The 25,890-nt window shown below is 45.5% G+C and overlaps 1 pseudogene; it reads left to right on the top strand.

Moving 5' to 3' along the window:
* Positions 1-5,562: 5,562 nt before the first annotated feature.
* On the top strand, positions 5,563-6,530 carry LOC129067945 (60S ribosomal protein L22-like; annotated as a pseudogene).
* The last annotated feature ends 19,360 nt before the right edge of the window (positions 6,531-25,890 follow it).

Below are 25,890 nucleotides of genomic sequence, written 5' to 3' on the forward strand. Positions count from 1 at the left end.
TGGGCAGCAATTGCTGTGTCATGCTTGGTGTCATCCATGGGTGCCTGCCCCTCTCTTCTTAATTTCTGTAGCCCACTCCCTCCTCAGAAGGCCTGGAGCCATTAAGAATGGGGTTGTCTAGCTGTTGCAGGCTCCCAGCTGGAGAGGGCTCTGTCAACCCCTGGGACCAGTGTGAAGATGGACTCTGACATTGTTTCCATCCCAAACAGCACTGCCTGCTGGGAGCTATGGAAGGTCCAGCCTAGCTCCCATGCCTCAGCTTCCCTGTTCCTTCATGCCTCTATTCTTTCAGGAGCACGTGCTCTTTTAGTGGGAGAAGGACACCTCCAGCACCTGTTTACCACACTTGTGGGGTTTGACTCTAGGGTGCTCACACCTCCTTTGCCATTGTCTCTGTTTCCATTAAGGATCCTTAAACCTATCGGGTCTTCATTCTGCATATGAGGAAACCTACCAAGATTAAAAGCCTTGTCCAAGCTCAGCCAGCCAAGAAATGGTGGCAGAATCCTGGAACAAGGATCTAATCAAGGCTTTTCTCATAAGCTGCACACATTTCAAGGCTATGCCAGCTTATCCTGCACCTTTCTCCCCTCCCTCCGTGTCTGTGACACCAACATTTCTGGAGAGGAACATTGTGGAGAACAGAAGCAGGGGGAGAGTTCCCAGGAACAAACTGTTAGTGACAGGGCCTGGGGCAACTTCTCCCCTCGCATTCTCTCTGGTCCTGCCTGGCTCCTGTGCTTGTCTCAGGCGCAGGGGTCTCCTGATTACTTCCACAGGACCTTTGAAATTTTGTTATTGAAGTCACTAAAGTGTGAACATTCTCAATTCATTATAACATTAACACAGTATAGGCCCTGGCTGGGTAACTCAGTTAGAGCGCCATCCCAGTACACCACGGTTGCAGGTCCGATCCCCCGGTCAGGGCACATACAAGAATCAGCAAATGGATGCATAAATAAGTGGAACAGCAAATCATTAATGTTTCCCTCTCTCTCTCAAATCAATTAAAAAAAATAAAGTACCTCCATTGTACTGACAGTCCTTGTATTGCATGTTGGGTGTGCAAAGCTATGCACCCAGGACAGTTAGATCACAGACAAGTCTGAATGAGGCAGGTGTGAGGCTCCCTGACAGGAGGAGTTTGGGAGAAAGGCATCATATTTGGTTGGTGGAATAACAAAAACTTTCAGAAGAATGAAATAATTAGTTCAAGCCTTGAAAAGTCAGGTTAAAAATCCCTATTTATAAATTTATATTTTGAATTACAAAGGCAATGTAGAGCAAAATTACAATGTCACCCTAAAAAAATTTTGAAAACAAAGTAAAAGAAAAATGACCAGATGGGCAGGATTTTAGCAGGCAAGGAGAAAAATGGACGGCCATGTAAATCTATGAAGTGGCTGAAGCAAAGGCAGGGCTCAGGGAAATCATGGTGCGTATTCCAGCTAATGACGGCCTCCCGTAGTCATTAGCCTAGACTAGAAAGTCCTGTCAGTCTGGCTGTGTGAGTTTAAGCAAGGTCTTCAACATCTCTGAGTCTCTCAGAGACTGACTTCGTAGAGGACCTTAAGGCCAGGGCGAGGCATTAGTTCATCTCAGGCAGTAGCATCCATTGAAGGACTGGAACAGGGAAGAGGCTTGGCAGCTAATCAGACGTCAGAGTCAAAATGAAGGAATGTTAAGACAGGGTCTGCAGGTGGCTCTGGGAGAGATCAGCAGTGGGTTTGGGGAGGGGAGGAAGAGTTTAGTTTTTGATGAGTTTTCCTACAGGACATCTGAGAAAAAGCCCCAGCAAGGAGATGGTACCCAGCCGAGTTCAAGAGGAAGGTAGGAGCAGATGACAGAAATGTGGGGCGCTGGAGCCCCTACCAGGGCAGTTACCAGAGTGTCCAAAGAGAGAGAGGGGAGGACAGACCTGAGGAAAGCCCCTTACCTTTCGAGTCAGAGGATGGAGACAGTGCCTGCAGAGGGGTGGTGTGCCCGGGGCCTCACACAGGTTGTGAAGCTGTAAGGACCTAGGCCCACCGACGCACCTCACAGAGCGGGGGACAGGCGTGCAGCATTGCAGAGCAGGAAGAGGTGGCGCTGGACCCAGACCCAGCATTTTCTACTCTCTGCAGGCCCACGACTCGGCTCTCAAGGTGAGCAGAAGTGCCCTTAATGGATTTTATCAATGCTGTGATTAAAATGTATGTACTCAGGTCTGAAATATTATATTGGAGCATGTGGGGGCACTCTGACTAGGAATAGAAAATCTCATCTTCCTAACAAGTTTAAAAATACCATGAAAAGCACTTGCCAAAACTCTAGTCAGCTTAGCCACTTCCATTGATCTGTCAGTTTCCCTTAACACTTGAGTGTGAATCTGCCTTTCAGATGGATTCTCCTGACCTCGCTAGGCTGTGAGCTCTGACTTTGAGAAAAGAGGGGGTGAGTGGTCAAACTGCTCGGCTCCTCCTGGAGGGAGATGGGATGTGGGGCCTGTCTACCCTGGGTCTGCAGGCCTCCCGTGGTGCCTGCGGGGCAGCCGCAGCCAGTCTGGGATGGGGGAAGGAGGTCTTTGGAAGACAAAAATGTTTTCTCCAAAGAGGGGATAGAAGTTTCTGCCTTGCTGTGTGGTGGGGAAGTGTGGCCAGAGAGGGGTGTGTCTGCTGGGCCAGAGCTGGAGGGAGGGGAGGCTGACTTGACTTTGGCACTTGGGGTGCCTTTCTGCTTGCTCTTTCCCTTCGAGGGTGGCAGAGGGCCCTAGGGGTGGGAAGAAAAGAAATTTTATACACACGCACGCACACACACATACACACACACACACACACACTGATATATTTATGTGTGTGTGTGTGTGTATGTGTGTGTATATATATATATAAGTATTCTCTAAACAATTTTAATATTCTTAAGAGGGCTGGGACTCTCAGGCACACAGAGGAGAAAAAGCTAATATTTTATAGTTAATACTATAATAATACTATATAGTATTATACTACTATAGCCAATAATACTAAACAAAATACTGCACGTTTGCAAGTGGCTCAGAGAGTAATAAATCTTAATGCTTATCACAGGAGAAAAACCTGTAACTATGTAAAGTGATGGATGCTAACTAAATTTATTGTGGTAATGATTTTGCAATATATACAAAAATAATTGTTGCATACCTGCAACTAATAAAATGTTGTTTGTCAATTATACCTCAATTTTTTAAAAAGCTACTTGACCCCAAATTTCGGCAGAGTGGTTGTGTTGTTATTTCAAAGGACACTGCGTGTCCTGGGCTCGCTGACTGGAAGTGGCAGGTGTCTGTCTAGTTCCCCTCACTTCTGAAGCAGGGTCTGTGTGCTTTCCTCTTCCTTTCTGCTTTGTATTGGCCCCTTTCAGGGATATAGAGGCAAGATAGAGATGCTGGGCAAGGGTGCAGGATATGAGGGGATCCAGGGCAGGGCCTCTCCTCAGCTTCAAAGTCCAGAAATACCCTTGAAAGATTTTATATGAACTGGCCATGAGAGAGTATAAAATTTGTTCTTTACTACCTAATTTGGGAAATCTTGTTAAGAAGTGCAAAGGAGAAACTAAGATTATCCTAAGCACCCAGAAATAACTCTTCCCACCATCTCAATGCAATTCCTTATAGTTTCTTGTTTTTTCTAGGTAGAGTGTGTATTTTAGTTTCTTGCTTGGGTAGCTGAGAATCAGCTGCTCTGAGGAGCTGTTGGCTGTCTATCATCTCTGCAGAAGGTTTTGGTACGACTGGAACTCGAGCCTGTCACCGCCTCTGCCCAAGTTTGACTCATCCTCGCTTGCTATGTATGCTGAACTGGGCTGTGCCAAACTTTGCCTGTTATTGCTATTATTTTTTTTACCTCTCTTTGTTTTATTAAAATATTGATAGTCTCCAGCAGTTGAAATTGAAAGGGAGCTATGTATCTCTACCCCAAGAACTTTGCTGTTGGGGGTGCCTTCCGTAGAAATAAGTCCTACTCCAAATACTAAGAGTGAGGAGGCCACCAGACCGCCACAGAATTTCCTCTGCAGCTTGAGAAGCTCTTGGTCCCAGGCTTGGCCCTCAGGGGCAGCCTCCAGCACCTGGCATGAGAGGTCATTCCAAAGCGCTCATGACACTCTTCCGAGGGGAAGGCCAGCAGCCAAGTGATCAGGGCCGGGGGCAGGGACAGTGGAGCTTTAGACCTTAAGTATTATCATTGTTTTAGATACAACTTTACATATAGTAATTAAGATACATAAACCTTAAGTTTAATCTCCATAAATTTTTACATGTGTAGCCATCCATGAAACCACCACCGAGATCAAAATACGGAACACTTCTGGTGCCCTAGAGAGGTCCCCATGTTTCCTCTCCGTCACCGGCCCCCCTCCAAGGGTAACGGCCATCTAGACTTCTAGAGTAACAGAGCAGAGTTGCCTGCTCTTGACTCCCATACAAGTGGGATCATACGGTGTGTGCTCTTTTGCGTCTGGCTTCTTCCCTTGAGCAGTATGCCTCTGAACAACTTCCCCGTTTTGCATGCCACTACAGTTTGGTTTTTGTTATTGCTGGGTAGTATTCCACTATATAAACGCACTGGAGTTCATTTAACCAACCTGGTTTGGGGCTATCATGAATAACACTGCTGAGAACATTCTCGTACCTGTCATTCGGTGGACCCAGTGCTTATTTCTCTTCAGTATATCCCCAGGAGCAGAATTGCTAGGTCATGGGGACAGCTGTTCAGCTATAGCAGACTCTAGCGAATGGTTTTCCATTGCCTGTGCAGTTTACATCCCCACAGCCAGGTATGAGAGTCTGGCTGCTCCACATTCTCTCCAACGCTTAGTATAGTCAGTTCATGGCGTTTGCTCCAGACCTGCTTGCTGAATGGCTTCCGCTAAAGCTCCATTATACAGCAAGGTTTCTCTCTTCCTCTATAATACTACTTGCTCCTGAGGGAAGTTTTGAACCACCAAGGTGCTTTCCAACGGGGGAGCCCCCCACTGAGGGGAGGGGCGGGGTGGGAGAGCTGCCCCTGTCCTGGCCGTGCAGTGCTGTCCCCTGAGCACCTGCCTCTGTACCCTGGTGCCTGCAGGGCCCTGCATTGGCTCTTTCGGGAATAAGGTGGCTCTTAGTCCAGAGTAACACAGCCCTCCCAGTCCTGTCTCCTCATCTCTGGCCATTGGACTTGGGGTTCTGAGCCCGGCCTCAGGGTCCCACTCTCTTCTCAGCCCAAGCTGCCGCTTCGTCCTCAAGCACCCTAAGTACAAGCGGGGCGGAAGGCGCTCCCTGCACATTGAGTCCAAACCCTTCCTTGCCCACTGGCTGAAGCCTGAAATTCCATTAGCGCTTCACACCTCTACCTCTCAAGGCCATGATCCTTAGGGACCTGCCTTTGACCCTGCCTTCTTTTGAATTACTGATATTCCAGTGTGAATAAAGAATATGCAAGCAGGTTTTGATGGGGCAGTATCACAAATGACCCTGAGTCCTGGAGGGGGAATTAAGAAGGGGATAAAAGGGCCCATTGGCTGTTGGCTGGCCCTGGCGACACAGACACATTTCAGTCATCGAGGATGAGGGCCCAGAAGACTCTGAAGTAACTTCAAAGGAATTGCTCAGGTCACCAGTTGGGTGAAGGTCTGAGATAAGAAGGCCGGGTCAGGAAAACAGACCCAAGGGAGGCTTGCCTGGGAACAAAGCTCTAGAAACAAAAGATTACAGAGCCAGAGTTCACGCAGGCAACTCTTTGAAGCCAGCTCCATCCTCAAGTGCAAGGGCAGGGTCTGGGGCTGGGCCCCAAGTGTGAGATGAGGACACAGGCTTTCCTGGGTGGCTGGTGGGCCTTCTAGCTCCACGTGGGTCTGGGCAAAGCGAGGTTTTGGCGGCCAGAGCCTACCAGCCCTCCTGTCCCACCCTTGGCCCTCCCTTCCCTTCCACTTTCCCCTTCCGGTCTCCCTCTCAGTCCCTCCCTGTCTTGAAATTTATTATTTCTTTATTTCAATTGTTTATGTGACTTAAATTTTTAAAAATTCAGGCACATTTCCCTCCTTGTCCCCAGCCTCCCAGTTTCTTCCCACAGGCCACCAGTTTTACCAGTTGCATATGTAACTTTCCAGAGATACTTTAGTGCCAGCAGAGGAGGCCTTCCTGCCTCCGCCGCCACCACGGCGCCCGTGAGAAAGCTTCTGGCGAGGAGGGTGAAGACCGAAGTGGGCTCTGAAGTTTCCCCTTAACTGCGCCACCTTGTAGAAGATGGAATTATGGGTGCTGCTGATCTTGAGCAGTTTCCTCAGGAAACAAAGTGAATGGAAAAGCTGGGGATCCTGGTGAAGGGGTTATAACCATTGAAAGGAGCAAAAGCAGATCATTGTAACTTCTGAGGGGACTTTCTCCAAAAGGTATTGGATATATCTCGCCAAACAATATTTGAAGAAGAAGAAGCTACGTGATTGGTTGCATGTAGTTGCCAACAGCAGAGAGTTACAAATTGTGTTACTTATAGATTAAGCAGGATAAAGAAGTGGAGGAAGATGAGGATTAAAATTCATTTATCTGGCATATTTTGTATGCTTTTTTGCTGCTGACGATGATTTGAAACTCCAACTTTTTAAATTCTTTTATTGATTCTCGAGAGAGGGGAAGGAAGGGAGAGAGGAAAAAAAATCATTGATGTGAGAGAGAATCATTGATCAGTTGCCTCTTGTACATGCCCCAACCGGGGACCGAATCCACAATCCAGGCATGTTCCCTGACCAGGAATCGAACTGACAACCTTTTGGTTTACAGGATGGTGCCCAACCAACTGAGTCATACTGGCCAGGGCTATGATATATGAGTTGAATAAAACAGCAACCATTCAAACCCAACATAAGTGTGTGTGTGTATGTGTGCATGTGTGTGTGTCCCCTTTTCTATACAAATGGTAACATGCTGTTCACGCAAGTCTAGGCCGCGTTTTAAAAAGTTTTTTATTAAATACTGAGTAGATACAAAAATAGTAGCTATACAGTATATAATTTTTTTTTTAAATCATGATGCAATAAGCCACCCCGTACCCACCACCTGTCCTAGACAAAGGAGCAGATCTTTTAAAATCCTCTCTGTGGACCTTCTCCACACCAGGTCTTCTTTCCCTAAATTCTACTCTGAATGTTATGCTTATCATGCCCTTTTTCTTTATAGTCCTGCCACATGTTTATATCTCCATATAATAAACATTGTGTGGTATCCCAGCTTTTTAGATTTTGAAGAGAAGAAAGTGTGTATTTCGTGAAGTCTTCTACAACTTCCTTCTCTCTCCCTGCCTCCCCCCACCCCCATTACGGTCCTGTGGTTCAGTAGTGTTGGTACACATGGCTGCGGTTAGTTCGTTTCCACTCTGGTATGGAATTCCTAGTATTAAGATAATTTTTTGTTGCACTATTTAAGAACAGCTGGGTTGCTTCCAATTTTTTGTTTCTAGAAACAGTGCTGGTGTGAATGTTCTTTTTCTTTCAACTACAGTTGACATTCAATATTTTTTTTCAGGCGTAGAGTATAGTGCTTAGACATTTATGGAACTTACTGAGTGATCCCCCTGTTAAGTCTACTACCCACTTGGCAGCACACATCGTTATTACGATGTTATTGACTATGTTCCCTATGTTGTACCTTACATCCCTGGGACGACTTTGTAGCTGCCAGTTTGTACCCTTAACCCTTCACCATTTTCACCAATCCCTTAACTTCCCTCCTGTCTAGCAACCATCAATCTGTTCTCTGTGTCTATTCGTCTGTTTCTATTTTGATTGTTCATTTTTTTTTATTTTTGTTTTTTAGATTCCACATATACGTGAAATCATATGGCATTTGTCTTTGTCTGACATTCCATCCATGTTGTTGAAAATGGTAATATTTCATTCTTTTTATGGTCAAATAATATTCTGCTGTGTATACGTGCCATGTCTTCTTTATCCAGTCACGTATTGATGGACACTTAGGATCTCCCCAGGGCATTTGCAGGGTCTGAGGGAACACGCATTGCGAATTTCAGAAGACAATGCCAAACTGTTTTCCAGAGTGGTTGTGTCGATTCACATACCTGCCAGCGTATTTGAGAGCTCTCTTCACTCCTCTTCCTCACCAACACTTGGAATTATTAATTTTTAAAAGTTCTCAGACTGGTACATGTGGAATCGTAACTCATGGTGATTTAAATTTTCATTTCCCTAATTATGCACATCAAATTTTTACTTAAAATATATTTTGGTGATTGTTGTATATCAGAGCAATGAGAACTTCCTTTTTTCCCCTCAGTTTTATCGAGAAATAATTAATGTACCTTACTGTGTAAATTGAAGGTGTACAGCGCGATGGTTTGATTTACGTCTTGTGAAATGATTACCACAGTAGGTTCAGCTGACATCCATCTTCTCATATAAATACAATGAAAAGAAAAGAAAGAAAAAAGAAAAAATATTTTCTGTTTCTGGTAAGAACTCTTAGAATTTACTCTCAACTTTCCTATATGTCCTACAGCAGTATTAGCTATAGTCATTATGTTGTACACCATATTTCTAGTACTTTTTTATCCTATACTTAGAAATTTGTACCTTTTGACCGCCATCCTCCAATCCCCTTCTTCCACTCTCCGCCTCTAGTAACTACAAATCTGATCTCTTTTTCTATGTTTTATTTTTGTTTTTGTTTTTAGAAGTCACATACAGCGAGATCATACAGTATTTCTCTTTCTCTGACTTATTTCACTTAGCATAATGCCTTCAAGTCTTATCTATGTTATTGCAAGTGGTAAGATTTCCTCATTTTTTTAATGGTTAAATAATATTCCGTGTGTGTGTGTGTGTGTGTGTGTGTATCACAACTTTTTTATCATTCACCCATTAATGAACACTTAGGTTGTTTCCATATCTTGGTTATTGTAAATAATGCTGCCATTAACATGGGGTCACAGGTATCTTTCTGAGTTAGTGTTTTTCTTTCCTTTGGATCAACACCCAGAGGTGGAATTGGTGGATCATATGGTGACTCTATTTTTAATTTTTTGAGGATCCTTTATACTGTTTTCCATCGTGGCTGCACCAACTTACAATCCCGCCAACAGTACACAAAGGTTTCCTTTTTTCTACATCCTTGCAAGCATTTGTTATCTCTTGTATTTTTAATAATGGCCATTATAACAAGTGTGAGGTGATATCTCATTGTGGTTTTAATTTGCATTTCCCTAATGGCTAATGATATTGTATATATTTTCAGGTACCTGTTGGCCTTTGGTATATCTTTTTTGGAGAAATGTCTATTCCGGTCCTTTGCCCATGGGTTTTGCTCCATTCTTCAACAGTGTACTCCTCCTTTCTGGGGCTGGAGGGTGTTCCATCATATGAAAATCTGACTGATTAAACCAGTTCCTTATTGGTATACGTTGAGTTGGTTCCAGTCTTTTACATCCATTCTGCAACGCATGGCTTTGCATATGGATAGTAAAGTGGGTCTGTGCCCAGGGGAGTCTACAGGCAGGTTTCTCACAACGGGACCTCCAAAGGTGTTTAGGTGAAAGTGGGAGACAGTTTTTGGTCCCTTCTGGCCCTGCGCCTGTCTATTTCCATCAAGTCCTCTCAATCTCTTGAGTTCCCCAAGGTGGGAGCCGGATCTCCCTGCCTATTTCCACACACAGTCTTTTCACCTCCCCCTTCCCTCTGCACCAACCCAGAACCAACCTGTGGCCCCTGCACTGCCACCCCCACCTCCACACGGGTCCCTCAGGGGTGCTCCCTACCCTGGCACCTCCTTCTGTGGCCACCCCCATCTCACCATTGGTATCCCCAGAGGGGCTGGACTGCGCCCGGCCCTGAAGGAGGGAAAAGGGGCTGACAGCCACCCTCAGAGAGTGTCTAGTCTGGGAGGAGGGTGACAGACCAGAATGACGAGCACAGATGCCAGCCCAGCACCTATTAGCTGTTCGGCCAGGGCAGCCCCCATATTCCTGAGCCTCGCTGCTTTATAAAACGAGGACAGTAACTCCTCTGGGGCTTGGGGCGAAGGGGGCCAGTGTTTACAAAGCACCTCACATTCATGCGCTTGAATGCCATAGCTTTCCTTGTTACGGAGAATCCTTCTAGTTCAAGGAGGCCTTGATAGTGCTGTGACAGAGGCAAATTCAGGGTCTGTGGGCACCTGGAGGAAGGGCAGGGAAGCCCGAATCGGAGGGCTTCCTCGGGGAGCAGATATCTGAGCTATGTCTGTCTAGACAGGCATCATTTAAGCAGGTGGGCAATCTCGCTTGTGAAGGAGAGATCCTGGAAATCAGAAGTGTGGAGGGGGAAGGTGGAAAGGTTGGGATGTGTCTGAGGACTAGGGAGTAGTTTGGGGAGAGACAAGGAGGGTAAAGGAGGTGGGACTGAGCAACAGACATGTGGCTGCAGCCCCATCTTAAAGGCCTAAATGGGCACAATGAGGTCCTAGGGTGGGCCCAGGAATCTGGTTGGCACCAGCAATTCAGATGCACACTCGTGTTTGAAAATGGCTGTTTTCAACAGAGTGAGGAGGGGCAGGCAGGGTGGAAAGATGTGGGGTCAGTAGAGCTGGACCTGGTTACCAGAGAGCCCAGCGGCTGGCCTGCAGGGTTCTTCCTCTGGGAAGAAGCTTGAGAGAAGCCTTTTACTGCATTTGACTCAGGACTCCCCCCCTCTACCCCCACTCTTCTTTGACCCCACTCTTCTTTGACCATTGAAGGTGCAGGGACTCCCACGGGTGGATGCCTGGGGCACTGCATGTGAAAAGAAAGGGTGAACTGCATATGCCCTCTGGGAAGTTTGGAAGCTGACCTGGCGAGTGGAAAGCTCTGGCTGGTTAAGCAGCTATAGCAACCATTTTCCATCTACATGCTTTAAACTCATAGGGCCAATCTCCCCACAGTCCAGGTGGGTTGTTATCATACTCTCAAGCCCCTTTCTTGCAGAAACTGAGCCTCAGAGAGGCTGAGTCACTTGTACAAGGTCACACAGCCAGAAAGTGGTGGAACTGGGAGTCATGCCCAGCCATCTGATTCTGGAGCCCACACACAGCCTTCCTCTCCCCCTCCCCATCCCGTAGCTGTTGCATTTACACCTCTCAAATCAGAAGGTGCAAACAGATATACAGTGATATTCCTCTTCCTACCCGTGTCCCAGTTTTCCTTCCTAGAGGGGAAACTAATAAGACTAGTTTCTTATAATTGGTTCTAGGATATTCTATGCATATACCAATACATAAATTCTATAGATATTCTCCCCTGTTCTTTTGGACAACATATAGTAGCATCTTATAGTCTTGTTTTGCACTCCATTTTTTCTTTCTTCCCTCGATGTTTCTGGTCAGTGTTTCCATGTCAATTCACAAAGAGCTTTTTCTTGTTCTGCTTTATGCCTTATCTATTCACCCCTCCTCTCTTTGGCAGGTGAGTAGGGGCTTCTCAACCTATACAGCTATAAACCATTCTGAAGAGCCTTGACCTCAGGTCATGTTGCATGAGCAGAAGCATCTGTTGGATAACTGTGGACCACAGTGGGCACCATTCATTATATTCTCCCCAAGTTTTTTCATAGACTTAACTGTAAAAATATTTCTACCTTCTGTAATCCAACACTCTCCCCCACCAGCACTTTCTCCCATAGACTCTGGTTATCTGGTAAATGTTCTGTCTTCTGGGTACTGCTCTGGGGAGGACGCAGGCTGAATTCCAACGCACAGGAGGCGGACACTCAAACCAGCGCGTTGCACACACTCTTCCAGTGATTTGCCGTTACCTTCATGTAACATTTCCTCATTTGGTGGTCAAAACCACCTTGTGTGGGCCTGGCAGAATTGCCCCCACTTTACAAGCGGGCAAGCTGAGGCTCAGAGACACCCTGCCTTGCCTTTGGCTGTAGTTGGCCGCTCCCCTGCAGGCCAAGGAAGAAGGGAAACCCAGGGCTCCCGACTCCCAGTACAGCCCCGCTCCCCTGGGCCACACTGCCTCCCAGTGGCTGTTGAAATGCAATGAACAGAAATGCAATTTACTTTCTGGCTGGCTTTCCATACACAGAAATACTAATGGCACAGGGCCTTCAAAGCTGTTTTTGCCAACAAAGATTAGACTATCTGGCCAACGTTTTCTGAGTCCTTACACAATCTAGTCTCTACATGCATTAGCTCATTTGCTTCTCAAAAACAGGAGGGGTAGGCGCTGTTGCTATCCCCATTGTGCAGATGAGGTTAAATGAGTAATAAATAGCAGGGCTGGGATTCAAACCCACGTTCTTAATGTCTCTACACATTGCCTCCCGTACATGATACTAATATATTGTCATTATAATATTATTTCAAGCCTCTTGAAATAGAGGCTCTCTCCTTGGCATTTCAGAGATGACAGGAAGTTACTTCACCCTTAAAAAGCTAAATACCTTTTGAGCAGCTTGGGCTTTGTGATTGCACAAGCAGCACTGCCTGCCCTTGGCTGGCAGCCTTGATCTTGATGGAACAACATACTCCCAGGTGTTTCTCAGCCCGAACGCTCAGGCCTGCCTGCTTTACCCCACATAAACAGCTCTTTCTCTTTCTGAGTTCTTATAAAAACAAAAGAAGTTTTTCCCAAATGTAACATTGCATTGCACTATTAAATGTGTCTTCACTAACTCCACTCACTGCTGTCCCTGAAAGCAGGGGGTGAAAGCAAGCTCCCAGGGGGCCGCAGCTCCCACCTCTCTGCCCTCCCCCGCTCGTCCTGCCACGCTGCTGGGTGCTTTCACCACCGCTTGCCCGGGCCACCGATGCCCTGGCCTCCCGGTTCCTTGACCTCCTCTCCCTCAATGATCCCATCTTCCCTGGATCAGCTACTCTGCCCCACGGTCAAGCTCCAGGCCCTTCAAAGACGCCAAGTTCAAACTTCTTTGTAGCTTGTTCCTTCCAGCCTACACCCCAGAGGGCCCACAGTCCGCAGACCTCGCCACATTTCACTGCCCCCTTAAACCCCTTTTCCTCTCCGATTCCAGCCTCAACTCCATGGTCAGTTATCACAACTCCTTTCTTGTCTACACTCTCCCCTCTCACACCCTGAATTGCTAGATCGCACTCACCACACAAAACCCCAACACAGCTAACTCCGTCTCTCTGCCACTCCACCTGCTCTGCTGTTACATGCCGTTTGGCTATTCTGCCCCCTCCTACAGCGCCAGCCCCACGAGGCGGGGGCTGTGTCTTCTGTCCGCCCCAGAGGAGCGCCTGGTGCACCGTGGGTACGCATTTGGTGACTGTGCATGTTTGGTGAATGAATTTCCAAGTGTGGAGAAAGGACTGAGGGCAAGTTTACAGTAGGAACTGGGGGGAAAAGGTGGGAGATGGAAGCCACGTTTTTATCTGAGGGGCTAGAGGAGGGTGGGAGAGCAGGTCAAGGAACACAGGCCCGGCGACTCCTCAACTCTGCCCCAGGAGAGGCTGCTATTCCCTCCCAACTGGCTCTTCTTGGTCTGGGTAGGGGGACTTGAAAGATTTCTTCATTCTGAAACCCAAATTACAGGATTTGCTGAAGTGTTGCCAGTATTGGTGACCTAAGTTTCTGAAATAGTGTTTGGGTGGCAGTGATTAGCAAGGACGTCTAAGGCCAGGAGTGACCTGACCGGTCACCTCTCCCACCCCCTAAACTTTACGAGCAGGGAATTGAAGCCAGAGAAAGAGGGAACACACGGGCACTGAAGGCAGAGCCAGGACTCAGCCCAGGCCCCCTGCCCTGGAGTCCTGGGTCCTCTGCTACTGCCTGCTATGCCACCTCATTCTGCTGTCACATGCAGTCACTTGCCCAATTGTCCCCACATTAAAAGAAGCAAAGAAAATGTGTTGTCTAAGCCACACTACAAGTCAGGTGAAAAATACTGTGAAAGAGCCTCAAGGACCTGCCAAGGCTCCAGCACCTGTGTGATGAGCGAACCACATGACAGATCGCAGGCCCCTGCACACATTCCCGCGGCTAATCCCACAACCGCCCCTCAGCTGGCTACCCCTATCAAGGGGAACTGAGATACAAGGAGGTTGCACAACTACGCACAAAGTTAGGAAGTGACAGAGTCAAAATTCAAACCCCTGCGTGATTCAAGAGTTTATGCCTATAATCTTTACTCTCCAGGGCCTTAAATGCCCCACCAAATGACTTTCCAATTTAGGCAAACTTTTCCCTTGAAAGATTTGAGTTCTGTTGGCAAAACACTTCAAGTCTTGTGAAACACGATGCTTGTTAAATTGGCATTTCAGTCCCAAGTCTGAGGGGGAAGTAGCAGGGAGCCGAGAAAGGGAGCCGAAGCTCACCAAGTCCCCTTCACTCCAGGAGCTTTCTGCACGTTAAGTCCGCCTCGTTCTCACAATGGGCCTCTGTCATGGACAGCGAGTCCGAGGTCAAGTGGGATTTGAAGCGTAAGTGTTCCACTCAATCCAGAGGCTTCCCAAGGCCACGTTACACAGGATGAGGTTAAACACTACCAATAAGGCATTTCTGGATCCGAAGCTTGGAGTTCAAAGTAATCCTAGGAAGTCCCAGTGCGGCTCTCTAACCATTGCATTCTCTCTTTCCTCTTCTCTCTGAAGAACTAAAAAAATACGGTGCAGGCTGGAGTTTCCACTGAGATGGGCAAAAGAGTTTGGACTGATTAATCATCAAGTTTTCATTCCAAAAACAGAAACGACTTGTTCTAATTTGCCAAACCTTACATTAAATACATGTTTTTAAACTGAATTGTCCACAGAACCCAAGTTTGGCCATTTATCTTTTTAAAGGTCAGTGAACTAACGTGAGGTTTCTAAATAGAGGTGGCCCAGTGGAATAGAAAGAACCGCAGCCTGGGAGCCCCGGGTCCTGGGCCGGGCTCTGCCGTGAGCTTGCTGTGTGACCTCGAGCTGGTCGCGTCCTACCTCTGGGCGCAGCACTATGAAATCGCAGGGTTTGGGTCTGATGAGCTCTCTGTTCCCTTCTAGACCTAAAGTTTCAGGACAGGACAATGCGCTCTGGGGTCAGACACTGGAGTTCAAACCCCTGTTTCATCACTTACTAGCTGGTAAGTGAACCAGTTGGACAAGTTGCTTAACTACTCAGTGATTCAATTTCTTTACATGTAAAACAGAGACTGATAATACCTGTGTCACAGGTATTGCGAAGAGTAAATGAGAGAATTCATATACTTTGGTTGGCACAGTGCCCGGCACAAACAGAAGATGTATTCAATATTGGGTAGTCACAACAGCGATGAGAGTTCTTTGTTATTAAAAATCAATAAAACCACTATGTTGTACACCTGAAATGAATAGAAAATATTGAATATAAACTACTACTGAAAAAAATTAAGTCCATAAAGAACGAGGTCATCAAAATATGAACTTTCACCAGTAAATATTTATTGAGCACATATTCTTCATTTCAGTGAATACTTTCAGTTGGCTACACAAACCCTTCCAGCACCTTCTTTGCCATCTCCAGCCACAGAGACTAGAAATCCAGATATCATCCTTCCCAGCCTTGCTCGAAGCTTAGAATGGCCATGTGACCCATGTTTTGGCCATGAGACATAAGCTACTGGTGGCTCTAGGGGCCAGCACCAGAGGAGAGCCCCGTGCCACTGACCCTTCTGTTTCTTCCCACCTTAAATATAAATATGTTATGTGGAGCAGTGGCAGCCGCCTTGTGACTACGAGGCACAATCACATGGAAGAAAAGTCAGCAAGCCCGGCATGTCCTCTTGTAAGGTTGAGAAGAGCCCAGGTCCTGGATGAACAGAACAGAGAAGCCAGACACAGCAGCTGCTGGCTGTTAGACCCCTTGCTATGTGAAAATACAAACTGTTCGTTTAAGCCGCTGTTCGCCAGGCTTCCTGTTCCTTGTAGCTGAGCCTATCCTATCTCCTACCCCGTTCAACAAACATTTACTAAGTTTCTGCTCGTGCTAGGCACCATTCCAGGTATTAGGTTTTACAGCCTATTCAGGCAGACAGCCAAGTCCTTAAAAAAAAAAAAAAGTAATAAACACCTAACAGGTGATACAATTGAAGTATTTATATGGCAGCATGAAGGCATAAAGGAAGGAGTAGATTATTCCTTCTAGACTGTAAATGCTTTCAAAACAGATAATTTGTTTTTCTTACCAATACATCTCCAGCCCTTCACTTAGCATATATAGTCAAAGCTCAGTTTGTTCAATGTGGTAACTGTTAGTCCTGCTCACCCTGCACAAAGGATGATACCACTTCTGTGCCCTTGTAAAGTTAGGTGTGGCTATGCGACTTACTTTAGCCAATACAGTGTGAGGAGAACTGATATATGTTAATTCCGGGCGGAAGCAGGTAAGAGCTGGTAGAAATCTCCGTGCTCTCCCTTCCCCCTGCGGCCGTGGCCAGTGAAAATCAACCCTGATATTCCAAGCTACAAGTAGTTGAAGGTTATAACTGGAACATAAGCTAGCTGAACCTGATGGACTAACCCAATGGATGAATCATTGATTAAAAAATTTATAAATAGATAATGGCAGTGTTGGGAATGGGTTAAAGGGGTGAGGAGACCCAAGCAGGGAGCCTGAGACAGGCACTGCTGGTTCCCTACCCTCCGGAGACTGCCCCTCACCCTTCTCTCCCTCCCCCGGGCCGGCCTCAGAGACAGCGGAGGCCCTCTGGTGGTTTTCCCAGCCTGCCCTGCGCCTGAGGCTTGGCGGTGGGACCGAGTGCTGGCCCGTGGACGCTGAGGGAGAGTCTCCTAGAGGGCTTTCTGGGGGGAGTTTTCTCTCCTCATTATTTAGGCTACTCTGCAGTGAGTTTTCTGTTACTTGCAGCGGAAAGTACCCTAACTGATACAGCGTTGCTAGCTACAATGTTGCTGGAATCCTCCTGAGAGACAAGCACAGCCCTTCCTAGGGGGACGGAGAGGAAGGGTGGAAGCTAAGCAAAACTAGAAAGTAAAACTGTTAGGACTTGGTGGTTGATTGGGTACAAGGGTTGAGCTGTGTGCTGTACAGAGTAAAAGAGGTCTAAAAACCCAGATAAAGTGTCAAGGATACCAGTGTGAGGGACATAATGAAAACACCAACTATACAAGGCACCCATCCAAGGGCCCATGGGTGCTATAGGAGCTGGGGGGGAGGCCGCAGGGAGGCCGCGTCTGGGACCAAATGTTATAGCTAGTGTTTTACAAATAATCTTTGCCTTACAACTTTTATTTTTAACTTTGTTTCAATCACTTCCACGTATTAGATGGAAAGGCAATAGAAGACAACTTAGTCCAATACCAAATATCCTTAAAATGTAAACACCATTAAAATATGGCTATGTAACATACTATTAAGAGGATATGCTGTAGGTTAGGGGTCCCCAACCCCCAGGGATACAGACCTGTACCTTTCCCTGGCCTGCTAGGAACCAGGCCACACAGCAGGAGGTAAACAGCGGAAAAGCAAACAAGTGAGACTTTGCTCCAGCTGCCAAATTACAACCTGAGCTCTGCCTCCTGTCTCCCCTGCCCCAACTCCCAAACCCCAACCCGGTGTCTGTGGAAAAATTATCTTCCACGAAACTGGTCCCTGGGACCACTGCTGTAGGTGATTCCATTACTTTCAGATGCTATGAGCTTTCAATGCTTTAAATATTTAAGACAGTGCAGTGATGAGCTCTTTTGGCTAGAGCTTTTCCTTTGCCTTAGATTTTCTCCCTAGAATACATTTCCAGAAGTAGAATCACTAATTTAAAGACAAATTGGAAGCGTTCAGCCTCACCCAAGACGTAACTGCTATGATTCTTCATAAATAACCAAACTGTTTGATAAGACAAGGGTCTCAAGGTCCAGGCAGCTGTAATGCTATCTTGCTAAACGTTAAAATGTATTTTGCAGATGCAGCAGTAAACAGGATGAGCTGACAACAGCACAACTGGATAGGCTGGGTAGATCAGCTGGTTAGAGCATCTTGGGGGCACCAAGGTTGCAGGTTCGATCCCCAGGCAGGGCACATACAAGAGTCAGCCAATGAGTACATAAATAAGTAGAACAACAAATTGATCATCAAATTGATGTATTTCTCTCTCTCCCAGAATCAATTTTAAAAAACACAACTGGACAAATGTAGCCAACTGCAAAGAACAAATCAACATGTAATTGACCAAACAGTCTATACAAGCAATGACTAAGACTAAGCTTCCCTCTGGAGAGGCTGGGATTTGGATATGATCCCCTGGCTCCTTTACTTGCTACAAGTAAATAAAATTACCTTGTAACAAGCCATGTCTCATTTTTTGGATAGAGCGCCCCAAGAGGCGAATCCCTTGCATTCTGTAACAAAACTCTTTTCCAAAATGATTCTATCATTCCATGTGAGAATTTTGTTTATTAAAAATACAAAAGGAATCACCTGATTCAGGAAGAACCTAGTACATGCTATGGCTATTTTCACCTTACGAGCTTAGCCCTCAGAATTGTCCTTTTCGTCTTAGATTGCTTACAGCTAAGGCGTGCCACTTCTGTTCTGAGCTTGTGTGGTCTGAATAGGGGTCTTATGGTGTAGATATTGTTAACTGAACTAGAAAGCATTATGTTTCCTCATCTTTTCTAAAAAACAAAGTCACAACACCTTATCAAGCAGCTAAACAAAGTAACCGCTAAATAGTAAAACAAGTAAATCAACATGATGAATTAGTTTTAAAAAATTAGTTTTAAAAACTCTTAGATTCAAATAATACTCTAGTTTCTTGAGAAATAAATGTTTCTGTTCTTTTCTTACTAATCCCCGGTTATTGTCAATCACAGCCTGTTGTCATCCTGGTCGTGGCCCTGATTAGAATGGGCCAACCTAGCCAGAGTGGAATGAAAACGTCCTTGCAGAGTTGACGTAAGGAACTGTCTAGCTTCCCACACCAGGAATCCATTATCCTGGCCATGGAGTTACCTTCACGCCCAACTGTGGGCCCAGGCTCTGCACAGGGGCTGAGACGTCTCTGGGCCCTGGAGACGCAGACAGGAGCGGGTGGCCATGTGGGCCGGACTGTCACCTTTCTCCTCCTGAGAGTCAGGACAGTTCCGGGCATTAAGAGAGGAGCACGTCCCCGGCAGACACGGGTAAATGATGTCCAAAGGGATGGCTGGGGCCTACCTCCCAGTTTGGCTAGACATCAAATACCTGCATCATCAGAACCTATGCATGAGTATATGGACAATGAATTGGGAAACTTTCCCCAACTATAGGACTGGCAAAACTCAATATAATAAGTGTTACTTTACTGTTCCGAATCTAATGTCAAGAACCTTTGGATTGTATTCCGAACATTGCAAACGATATATTGTAAACGGTCTGATTTCCTTTTGTTCTTCTGAAGACTATTGCTTTTTAAATTTATTTTTTATTTATTTGTTCATTTGTTTTAGCAGTCAGTTCACTCGGCTGAACTGTCAAACTGCATATACAGTCTCCTCTCTGGTAGCTGGGAGCTGAAATGGTAGAGTCTGTCCTGCACACGTGGGGTTCAGAGATCTGAGCAGCGTTTACACAGAGGTGGGGGCTCTGCCTTCGTGGTTCCGTATCCTTTCCAGGGTTTCTCCTCACTTTCCAGCTGCGTGGTCACCAGAACTTGACAGACCCTGCGGGTTTTCACACCAGTACCATGGGGGCTTCTATCCTAGATTTACTTAGGCCACAGGCCCTGACTAGGGCCTTCCCTCAGGCAAAAACTACAAAAAACCACAAAACTTATCCAAGGCTATTCCCTTCTTTCAAGTGGTGACTCCTCTCTACTATGTGTGCTTTGATCACTCACCAGTGTCTTCATAGCTGCTTTCATAACTCTGTCATGTGGGAGGTTTGTGGTTTAACAGAAGCTGCTCAGCCATTACTAATGCAGAATTCTGGTTAGTCTCTCTTTAAAATATTTGCTCGTTTGTTTTTAGAGAGAGGGGATGGGAGGGAGAAAGAGAGGGAAAGAAACATCAATATGAGGGAGGAACGTCAATCGGTTGCCTCTCATACACGCCCCTACTGGGACCAAACCCACAGCCTCGGCCTGTGTCCTGAGAACAAGTCCCAGCCGACTGAGCCACACTGGCCAGGGCATGCTAATTTCTTTTTTAATTTCTGAGAAAGATGATGAATTTCTCAGAATTTCCCAGCAGATTATTCTCTGTTTTATTGGTCAGAATTGTGTTCATTTGTTGTTTCTTAATCCCCTCTGTTCTGGGATTTGCTTTTGCTCTGAAGAAAGTAGACAGAATTGGGGTTTGATTAGCCAGGGAAAGGAAAGGGATGGCTGTTAAGCTGGAACCCAGTGGAACTTGCTGCACAGGATTATCAGTGCCTTTATCATGAAGGTTTACATTGTGGCCCTCCAATTTATCCCAGTCTTACCCCCATATTTCTTAAATGGATTCACTTGATTATGAAATCCTTTATCCACAGTCCACGCGTCAGAACGGGTCCTGTGGGATACACTTGGAACCCTGGTCTGAGCGGGGAGCAGTGAGGATGTCAGGCCAGTTTGTCACGACACTCAGTGTGCTTCACCACGGTGGCAGTCTGAGCAGCGGGCACCGGGCTCTACCAGTGTTTCCAGGTCAGCAACCGTTGTGGTACCCACAGCGATGGTTTGGACCAAAACTTGAGGTTTCTGGGCTCTTTACTGGGATAGACACCTGCGCTGGCCAAGCAAGTGTTGCCTCAGTTTCTGACAATCTGTCTCTGGAAGGCAAGGACCTCAGGAAAAATCCAAGGTAGATGAGTCTTTCTGCATAATGACAGTTAAACTTGGGGCCAGGGCTTTGGTTTGGTAATTAATCTAAATTCTGCTGGTTATCTGCATGGGTTTATGGTGTAACCAGAGACCTAGACCCTGGTGCTGGAACTGCCTTTCTCTGAAACCATTAGTTGGCTCCTGAACAGTTAAAAATAGGTTTTTAAAAAAAACGTGAAAAGATGAGGTAGTGTACCGGTAAGGACCATTTTGAAAAGGAAAGTTCCCTGCAATCAACCCCAGCGACAGTGGTTTTTACTATCGCGGACCCTGTGTTCACATGCCACAGTTGTAGGGGCTGCGTTTCCTTGATTCTAAAATTCCATCGATTTTAAGACTCAGCATCGATTTAGTATAAGCTTTTTAGGGGAAAAACATCACCAAAGAGACTAGTAAGAATGTTCATTGGTTGTGAGGTATATATCCCGATACCTGAAACTAAAATATGTGCATGGGGGCGGTGGAAACAAGTACCTTGGAATTGAGGAATAGAGTAGAAAAAAACATATCTATTTTATTTTGCAATGTACTAGGAAGTGTTTTTAAATTATTTGATTTTGAATCAGAAACAGGCTTACACTTCAACATTCAGAAGGAACAGAAGTGTTGTCAGTGACTTGTGTCCTGATTGGACGCCTCTTTGTCCCCTCCCATGTGTTTTCCGTCTCCACAATGGTCAGAGTCTTTTATGCTTACAACTGCAAGTGAGGTCATATTCTTTGGCCCCTTTTTTACACAAATGACAGCATATTAAACTCCCTTTTCTGAACTTCACATTTGCTCTTAAATTATCAAGATGGACTCCAATCATGTCTAGATTATTTTGATTTCTTTTGATTTTCTAAGGTCACATCACAAGCATTTCTCTATCTTTCTATATAATCATTATAATTATCCTTTTCAATGACTCTTCGGTTTTGTGGGGTGACAGGGCCTCAATTTAATAACAACCCCCTCTCGTTGAGTGTTTAGGTCATTTCCAGTGTTGCTGTGATGATTCTTACTCATTCAACAAGTATTTATTTGACACCACAAATTTTGACCCTCTTAAGTACCAGAAGTGTCTTCGCCCAGGGGGCTAACAGTCAAGCCTGGGGAGCAGCGAGCAGCATGGAAATAAGAGCCCAGAAGCGGTCCCACCCCCAAGGAGCTTCTGATGCAGTCTGGGCTCCCACCTGGGAGAAGGGAGAAGAAAAGGTGTTGATGGACCCGCCTGTGTGCACTGGCCAGCATGAACGGACAAGCTGGGCTGACTCATCAGTCTTGCGAGCTTGCTTACTGTGCATCGCCTCACACGCAGATCTCGGCCCCCCGGCCGGTTCCCACCATGCCCAGGACCCCAACTGTGGTGAATTTACAAAGGCAGTAAATAAAGAAAGAAGTACAAGGGATAGCACTTTGTAAGCACTTACCATGTGCCAGCACGACCACTTATGGGTTAGGTATGATCATTTCCCCATTTTACAGATAAGAAAACCAAGACACAGAGATGTTAACTAACTTGCACAAGGCTAACCTAGATGTGATCTGAACCCAGAGAACCTGGCCCCCCAACCAGCTACTCTGCACGGCCCAGGGGAAGGGGGCGAGACTTAATCCTGGGAACCTTTTTTCTTTGTTCTGTGGATGTCAACCCATCTCTTTTCTCAACAAGGGGAGTAAGATCGGGGAACCTGCAGTTCTCATTTATTGAAGGAGTATATTTCCTTGGTTGAGCCTGATTTTGTTCTTTCTCCCTCTCCAGAGAATTGCCTGCCGGAAACTTTGAGGCGGGGGCTTTCCTCCTCCACTGGGGGAGGGGCTGCCGAGCTTCTGACCCCGCTGCCACAGCACCTAGAGTGGTCCAGACCAAGGGACTCAGCCAGCCAGTCCTGGGGCTGCAAGGACCTGGAGGGATCCTCTTGATTCACACCTGCCCCAACCTTCCATCCTCTTTCTTCTGTCCGGCCCCCCCCCCCCCGCCCCGCCCTCCCACGCTTACTTCCATCCTATAGACACCCCCGTGTCCCATTTCTCCCAGCCCTTCCCCCTGGTTCACAAACACCTCGCCCCTACCCTCGCCGGGCCCCCAGACGAGAGCAAGCCTGAACCTCACCAACCCCCACGCCGCTGTGAGCGCCGCACCTGACGCCTCCAGGCCAGCTACGGAGCTACGGAGCGAAACTGTCCGACTGATGCCCGTCTCCTGCCTCCTGCCCCATTGCTAGTAATTCAGTTCGTTCCCAGCTATTGGAACGAGAGGCCCTCTTCACCTCAGAATATTTCAAATGCCAAAACAAATAGCAACTTACGGCCAATGGGACCATCCACAGCAATTCTGCTTTGTTTGCTGTGAAGGAAGTAACAATGAAAACAGCACAAATGATTGACAGTGAAAAGTGGGTTTCCCTCCCACCCTCAAGCCCTGGTTCCCCTCCCCCACAAGTAATCATCCTGGGTGGCTTTATTTCTGAAATGTACATGGATATACATAGTGAGTCTTTTTTTTCTTCCTTTTTGACATAAATGATAGCATACAGACTGTTTAGATCTTTGTTTTTTAATTTTTATTTTTCATGCTTACAAATATATCTTGGAGAATTTTCCACATGAGCACATCCAGGTCTCCCTTATTCTTTTCTATTACTACAGAAAATTTCATTATGTTGCTATACCATAATTCATTTAACTAGCTTTCCACTGATATTTAGGTTACCTCTAGATTTTTGCTATTACAAGTTGTGCTGTATTTAACAACCCTGTGCATATACTTTTGGGGTCTCCTGTGAGTATTTCTGCAAGATAAATTTCTACAAGTATTTATTTAAAAATAGGTGGTGCCAAAATTACCCACGAGACTGCAGTTTTTCAATGGAGACTGAACAAATAGCTTAGGCTTGATGGCTAAATCGTTTAAAATGACCAAGTCTCTATTTTCTATGGGAGAGGGTCTTTATGACTTTAAGACACAAAAATCATAAATCACAAGGGAAGAAAATGATACATTTTAAACTTCTGTACCATAGAGACAATATAGAAAGGTTAAAAGAAAAGCAACAAAATGGGATTTGATATTTACAGTGCATTCAACTGATAATAATATTATTAATATTAGCTAGTATTAGTACCAACATCTACACTTTATTTTTAAAAAAATTTTATTGATTGATTTTAAAGACAGAGAGGAAGGGAGAGAGAGAGAGAAACATCGATTTATTGTTCCACTTATTGATCCACTCATTGGTTGATTCTTTTGTTTGTGCCCTGACCAAAGATGGAACCCACACCCCTGGTGTATCAGGAAGATGCTCTAACCAACTAAGCTACCAGCCAGGAGAGCCCAACATCTACCCGCTGTTAACAAGACAAACACTGGCTCCACCCCAGCGGGAAAAGGCTAAGAACAAGTAATTCAGAAAAGAGGAAACTGGAATGAGGAATGGATGAATGAAATGATACCCAGCCTCATGAATAATGAGGATAATATCAATTAAACAACAACGAGGTAGCATTTTGCATCCTTCAGACTGGCAAAAAAGTTTTTTTATTCTGGCAATACCAACAGAAGCAAAGCAATTACATTTCTTATAAACTCTCAGTTAGGATGTAAATTGACACAACCACTCTGGAGAGCGATTTGCCAACACCTAGTCAAATTGAAGAAGTACGTACTGAATTAACTATACTTTCTTATTTTGTATATTCGTTATGCTGTGGCATTCGTGGCCTCCCAGAGTGGGAAAAAACTGCCCTTTCCAGGGCTAGCCAATTCTTAGTGACAGCCGAGGGCCAGGAGTCCCCTTTTCCTACGCATACCACCCAATGCAGCGCCTCCTTCTTCTGTGTGGCTGCAGGAAGCAACATTTCTCTGCCCTGATCGCCAAGGGCCAGGTACCAGACAACTAGAGAGCCTGCAGACATTGTTCAGACCAGCCAGCCCTAAGCTGTTGCCTCTGCTCGGCCTCACCTTTCTCACAGAAAACAAAATAAAGACTCTGGGCCTTGCTTTCCCCACGTCCTTCCTTCCGCCGGCTCAGACTTGCAGCTTCCCCACATGGCATGGCCTGCCCTCTTGTCTCCAGAAATGTAAAAACCTTCTTTCAATGGCATTAGCCTCTCCGTGTCATCACTCAGTGACCTCCATAAATTAAAATTCCACGAGTACAATTGACGCACCCACATTGTCACCTGAGAAATTCCTACACGATGGAAACAACTCGAATATCCATCGGTAAGAGAATGATGAATATGTTGTCCCATAGTCTCATAATAGGTTACCAAAAGCAGTAAAGCAGAAGAGACTAGAGCCATGTATCACAACACTAAATGAATATGGCAAATGACAGAATACATTAATGTACTCGTTTATGTGAAATTTAAACATATTTATAAAACACTACTATATATTGTTTATAAAACATATTCATATAATGAAAATGAAAAACCATGGAAGGGAAAGAGTCTCTCCAACGTGGGATGTGGTTTCCCCTGGGAGGGAGCGTGGGGAGATTGGGAAAGAATTCAAAGGAGGTTTCACCTGGATCTGTGATGTTTCATTTCTTTAAAACCAAACAAATACTTGACTGAGATGTGGTAAAATGTTAAGGTTTGTTCGATCTGCCTGGTAGGTGCGTGGATATTTGCTATTCTATTTTTGATACTTTAGTGTATGTGTGAGCTATTTCGTAAGGAGAAGAAGACATGATGGAGGCTGCATGAATGAGCTCAATGTCACATAAACGGCCACCATGAAAGGATGTTCCCACATCAACTGTGTCAAGTTTTGTCTTCTCTCCTTAAGTCTTATTTTTTCAAATCGCTGACCTTTTAGAAAAGGTATAAATATTTGCACCCCACAAAGGATATACCTATATATTGATCAAGAATTCAAAAATGACATCATACCTCAGAAGACAAGTTCAATTAATTAGCAGAACCCTACTTTATTTTTCAGGAGAAATAAGAAAGAGAAAAATATTCTTTTTCTTCTAACAAAAGCAATAATTGTTAAACAACTTCTAAAAGGTACAATAAAAAAAATCTTCTGACTTAATTTTTCAGAATTTTCATGAATAAGAATTATTTCACCTATAACAAACTATATCTATACCTTAAACTATTTCTTCTGTCTTTTCTGAAAGCAAAGAGCATATTTTGTTTGTTTTTCTCAAGATAACA

This window comes from Pteronotus mesoamericanus, unplaced genomic scaffold (assembly GCF_021234165.1).
Source record: "Pteronotus mesoamericanus isolate MK-2021 breed Mesoamerican mustached bat unplaced genomic scaffold, CSHL_Meso_final contig_20, whole genome shotgun sequence".
Classification (NCBI taxonomy): domain Eukaryota; kingdom Metazoa; phylum Chordata; class Mammalia; order Chiroptera; family Mormoopidae; genus Pteronotus; species Pteronotus mesoamericanus.